General features: G+C 33.0%; 1 non-coding gene across 1 annotated transcript; it reads left to right on the top strand.

The window, feature by feature from the left end:
• Positions 1 to 2707: 2707 nt before the first annotated feature.
• Positions 2708 to 2807, top strand: LOC126010271 (small nucleolar RNA U13). The gene has a single exon (XR_007496368.1). It is a non-coding gene; the product is annotated as a small nucleolar RNA U13 (small nucleolar RNA).
• The last annotated feature ends 1844 nt before the right edge of the window (positions 2808 to 4651 follow it).

The following is a 4651-nucleotide window of genomic DNA, read 5'->3' as shown; positions in this document are numbered from 1 at the left end:
CCAAAGGTGGTTGGTTCGAATCCCGGTGTCCCATATGGTCTCCCTTGCCTGCCAGGAGCTATTTCTGAGCAGACTGCCAGGAGTAACCCCTGAGCACCGCCGGGTGTGGCCCCAAAACCAAAAAACAAACAAACAAAAAAGAATAAAAATGATATTAATTTATGTCAATGAATATTGATGTCTGTTTAATTCAATGTACTTGCACCTGTGTGTTTACTCACATCTCACTTTTGCTTAATGGCCCTGAAAGAACTTCTTTAGGAAAAGTTTTACTAATTTAGATTTCATATCACATATAAAAATCAGTTTAGTAAGTTTTCTCATTTTTCCAGTTTCACTTATATTTTTCTTCATATGAAATTCATATTATACAAATCCATAACAATGTATAATACATAAGGCAGAGTACAATGGAATGGTGTATTTGATTAAAACTGAATTGAAAAGTTAGTATTCTAGAAATTGCTTTGGTTCAAATAGAGGTGAAATTTTAAGTGTTTACTCACTTGACATTTTGCTCAGACTGTGGGGAGGCTATGTCCTAAACAATGCACTTAATACAGGGCATATGAAATGGTAGATTTGGTAATAAGTTATAACTCATGCTTGATGGGCTAGCATATCTATTTGCTAATCGTAATTTAACTGCAGTAAGCATAAAATACTATTGCTCCCAGCAGTAAGCATAAAATACTATTCCTCTCATCATGATACAATAGAGACAAAGTTTTTAAAATATCTGGCCAAGAAAGAAAATATATATCAATAGAGCATATACAAGAGTCTTTCTCGAACCTTGCAATTAAAATGTCATCATGGAAAGCCAGCATTTCATTTTAGAAAGGAAAACTCAGGTCAGGCTTTGAGCATGGTGAGGTACAATATAAATTTTAATGAGATTTTTAGATTTTTTTCACTGTGTTCATAGTGTGGGATCTCTGAAACAGCAGTTATCAATAGTGGCTACATATCAGAATTTTCTAGATACTTTGAGGAAAAAAAGGAAACAAAATCCTAGTGTAACCCCAAACCCCAAAAATAAAAACAGGAAAAAATAGCCTCCTATTAAACCCAGAATTATTTCAAAAGCAAACTTTGATATTCAAACTTAGATAATTTGATTCCAAACTTGACACCAGCATTAACATAAAATAACATTTCCTGTATTATTTTATTGTTCTTTGGGGATGTCATGAAAAGATTTAAAGCACTAAAGTTTTCACATGGTGTAAAATCCCTGAGACCTATTATGTCATATTTCATGTCTTCCAATTAGTAAAATATGCAAAAAGGTCCAGTGAAGTACAGTAGGATAGTTGGATTGAATTCATTGGAATACTCTTGAAAGAGTGATTGACTTAGTCATGTGTATCTCTAAAGTTCTCTGAGTAGAGAGCCAGTTGCTTTATAGTATATGTTATGTTCTTATATCCTAACTCAGTAATTAATGCAGCAACAAATTTAGAAATTAGAATTACTTTTTTAGAAGGCGAGTCTGGCTATAGCAGTAGTGCTCAGTGGTTATTACTAGCTCTGTACTCAGAAATTAATCCTAGAGGGCTCAAGGTACCATATAGGATGCTAGGATTCGAACCTGGGTTTGTTGCATGCAAGACAAATGTTCTACCTATTGTACTATGCTCAGGTCCACTAAAGTTACTTTTGTAATTACTATTCTAAGAATTGTAAGTTCAAATTTAAGATACATAAATTACCTGCTAATCTCTAAGTTATGAGATATATCTTCATTGAGTCAATTGAATGACTATTTTATTTGTGATGCTTGAACCTGAAGAATGCTCATTTCTGGTTTAAACAATATGGTCCAGAAAATAGGATATGAAAAATTGATCTTGACAATTCCTATTTGATCTGATCAACCTGAACGCCTGTGCAATATGTTAGGCAGGTGATCTCACTTTCAGACGTTTGTTAGAAGTTTTAAAGTCTCATTTTACTTTTAGTTACTATGGTTTAAATATAAACTATATATATTTAAGTATATATTTATTTAATCTATATATTAATATAATTTAAATATCTCTAACATCAACTATATAATTTTAATATATTTAATTGTATCCTTATATTTATATTTTAATTTATATTCTTTTATTTAAGGATCCAGCAATTAGCCTCATAACTCAGCTTAAGATACTAAATTTTGGAGTTGGTAGGGTGTTTGCCTTATATGCACTGACCTAGGACGATCCCCTGGTGTCCCATATGGTCCTCCCAAGCCAGGAGCGATTTCTGAATGTATAGCCAGGAATAAGCCCTGAGCGTCACTGAGTGTGGCTCAAAAAGCAAAAGCAAAAACAAAACAAAAAAACCCACAAAAACAAACAAAAATGCACAAATTTAAGCTTGAGAGATAGTACAGCAGTAAGGCTCTTGTCTGGGAAGCAATTTACTAGGCTCAATTTCTGGCACCACAAATGATCACCTTAACTTTCCTACAAAGGAGAGAAAACAGAACCAGGAGCACAGAACAAAGAATAAACTGTGAGTTTATCTGAGTGTTACTCCAAATACAAAAAGATTAAAAATAAAAAAGTAAAAATTAAAAAGCCTAGACATATTCAGAAATGTTTTAAATTAAAGAAAACAACTAAACTTACATAAATACATAAAAGTTACAGAAAAAAATTATATATGGAGATGCAGAATAGACAGAGTGAGGTTCTGAAAATATAATTGGACTAAGATTCTTGTTTAGTTCATGAATATAATGATTGGGTACTTATACTCTTGTGTGATATGTACCTCTCTTAAACCTTGTTATGACATTGATACATTTCCCTTTTTTAATTTTCATTCTTAATTTAAACATTAATTTGGCTACAGATAATAATTAATAATAATAAAAACTATTAACAATAATAATTATTTGGTTAATGTGTTTACAAGATAGTTCATAATACAGTTGTTTTTTCAAAAGATAAAGTTATTCATGATTAAGTTAATTCATACAATGGTCAACAACCTTCAACAGTGCACATTTCCTGCCACCAATGGCCCAGCTTCTCTTTCATTCACCATTTTACTTCTGTCTCTCTTTCCTTTCTTTTCTTTTTTGATACTGTGCTTTGCACTACTGCTAATTAAAGACTACCATGTATAACACTTTATCCACTTTCAGTACTCAGTTCTTGTCCAGAGTGATCAGTTCCAAGCATCACTGTCACTGTGGATCATTCTACTATCTGCATTCACCATTCTTTGTGGCAAGTTTCCTACCATATACTGGTCTTCCTGATCCTTATTTCTATCATCTCTGGGTATTATTTCATTACCCTTCTGATATAAAAAAGATATAATAGGAGTAGGTCTATTTTCTTTCTTCAGAAATTTTATTTTGCTAAACTTCATGCTTTAGCCCTTATGAAGTGTGTACTTCTAACAGGCTTACTTTGCAAATAAGAAAAGAACAACAACAACAACAAAAAAAAAAAAACCGAAATATGATATATCATGCAACACCAGTGGAACTGGTAAATGTTAAAAAATTGATATTGCATGGATGTGGTGAACACAGAACCTTCATTAACTACTAAATCAATCTACTAGAAAGCAATATACACACATCTCAAAAGTTTATCTTTCACATATATGATAAAGTAATTCCACTACTGACATCTACCCCAAGAATATAAAAACTCTATTTAGAAAAAGGGTTGGAGCAATAGCTCAGCAGTAGGGCGTTTGCCTTGCACATGGCTGACCCAGAACGAACCTTGGCTGACCCAGGACGAACCTAGGTCCCATATGGTCCCCCAAGCCAGGATCAAGTTCTGAGCTCATAGCCAGGAGTAACCCTTGAGTGTCACTGGGGGTGGTCCCCTAAAACAAACAAACAAACACACACACAAAATACCTCTATTTAGAGAAGACATATATGCACTTATTTTTATTTTTCAGTACTATTCATGATAGACAAAATCTGGAAACAACACATGTGTCCAAGAATAGATGACTTGATAAAGAAACTATGGTTCATACATATAATGGAATATGACTCATCTTCATGAAAAGATCACATAATGATATTTTCTGCTATGTAAATAAAACTGGACTGTATTGTGCTCAGTGAAGTCAACCTGAAGGAGAGGGACAGCTATGGAATGATATATTTGATGCAAAGAAGCCTCTCAACACTGGTCTACAGGAAAGCTTACCATGAATGTGAGATGGAAATGGAGGATGTTGGTGGAGAGGGGAACCCTGAGACAAAGGGGGAGGAAAATGACCATTCTTATTGTATTAAACAGTGTATGCATGAGACCCTATCTTTGATATGCAAATCCTGGTGCCTAAAATTTAAAAAATTAACAATACAAAATTTTTTTCTGCTTTGCAATAGGGCATTAATATATATTTGTGCATTACTAATTCAAGACTCTGAAAAGAAAAATTTTCCTGCCTATGGACTAAAAGAATCTATAGATTTTTATAGTTGAAACACCATTCAAAATCAGATATTTTTTACTCTAGTATCTCATATTCTACATACTATTAAAAGCACGTAAATAAAGCTTAGAGGTTTTCAAAGTAACTCCTTGCTAGTATTCACCATTATTTCCTATGATTCACAAATTGATTTTCTGACTTTATATCTATGAGAGACAGTGGGCCTTTTTAATACCATAAT

The sequence above is a fragment of the Suncus etruscus genome, chromosome 5, assembly GCF_024139225.1.
Source record: "Suncus etruscus isolate mSunEtr1 chromosome 5, mSunEtr1.pri.cur, whole genome shotgun sequence".
In the NCBI taxonomy this organism is placed as follows: domain Eukaryota; kingdom Metazoa; phylum Chordata; class Mammalia; order Eulipotyphla; family Soricidae; genus Suncus; species Suncus etruscus.
Note: the sequence above shows the minus strand (reverse complement) of the source record. Positions and strands in the feature narration are given on the sequence as shown.